The sequence below is a fragment of the Lagopus leucura genome, unplaced genomic scaffold (assembly GCF_019238085.1).
Source record: "Lagopus leucura isolate 7727_CA_CO unplaced genomic scaffold, USGS_WTPT01 27563-0_obj-0_obj, whole genome shotgun sequence".
Taxonomy (NCBI): Eukaryota; Metazoa; Chordata; class Aves; order Galliformes; family Phasianidae; genus Lagopus; species Lagopus leucura.
Genome location: NW_024966112.1, coordinates 1 through 747, shown reverse-complemented (window position 1 = coordinate 747; position 747 = coordinate 1). Strand labels below are relative to the sequence as shown.

The 747-nt window shown below is 66.5% G+C and overlaps 1 long non-coding RNA gene across 2 annotated transcripts; it reads right to left on the bottom strand.

The window, feature by feature from the left end:
- Positions 1–31: 31 nt before the first annotated feature.
- Positions 32–710, bottom strand: LOC122192415. 2 transcript variants are annotated; one of them, XR_006182600.1, is made up of 3 exons: positions 669–710; positions 204–338; positions 32–129 (listed from the first exon to the last, which is right to left on the bottom strand). It is a non-coding gene; the product is annotated as an uncharacterized LOC122192415 (long non-coding RNA). The 2 variants fall into 2 exon arrangements; XR_006182599.1 differs by having other exon boundaries at positions 204–341; positions 669–706.
- Positions 711–747: the final 37 nt, after the last annotated feature.

Genomic DNA, 747 nt, shown 5'->3' with positions numbered 1-747 from the left:
CCCCCCCCCCGACCCCCAGCATCACCCGGCGGTGGCTGCGCTCCCAAACCTCGCCGTGGGGCAGCAGGGTCAGCTCGGAGCCGGCCTTCAGCCTGCCTTTCTCCAGCCCGGAGGCGGCGGCTCTGTTCCCTATGGGGACAGCGGGGCTGTGCCGTAGGGCAGGGGAAGCCTCACCCCGCAGCCGGGGGCCATCGGGTTCCTACCGGCGAGGAGATCCAAGCCGTCCCCGCTTCCTTTCCTCTGGGGAAGCGTCAGGGTGCGCTGGGAGCGGAAGGAATCCCTGGAGCGGAGCTGCGGGCTGCCCGCGTCCCGCTGCCGGGCCTGGGGAACTGCGGCCGCTGCTGGGAGAGAGGATGGAGCCGAATGGGGGGACGGAGGGAGGGAGGGAGAGGATGGATGGGGAAAGAACGAGTAAAGAAGGAGGGAGGATGGAGAGGACGGATGGAGGGAGGGCAGGAGAAGGATGGGGGGAAGAAGAGGGGGGAGGGAAGAAGGATGGAGGGAGAAGAGGAGGAAGATGGATGGGGGACGGATGGAAGGAGGAGAGGGAAAAGGTGGAAGGAGGGAGGAAAAAGGGAGGAGAAAGGGAGGAGAAAGGGAGGAGAAAGGGAGGAAAAGGGAGGAAAAGGGAGGAAAAAGTGCCGCTGTGCTGCAGCCCCGCTCCTCACCTCCATGCAGGGACGCAGGGCTGCTGCTGGGCGCTGCAGATGTGGGGCTGCTGTGCTGCTGTGGGGAGAAACCGGGGGG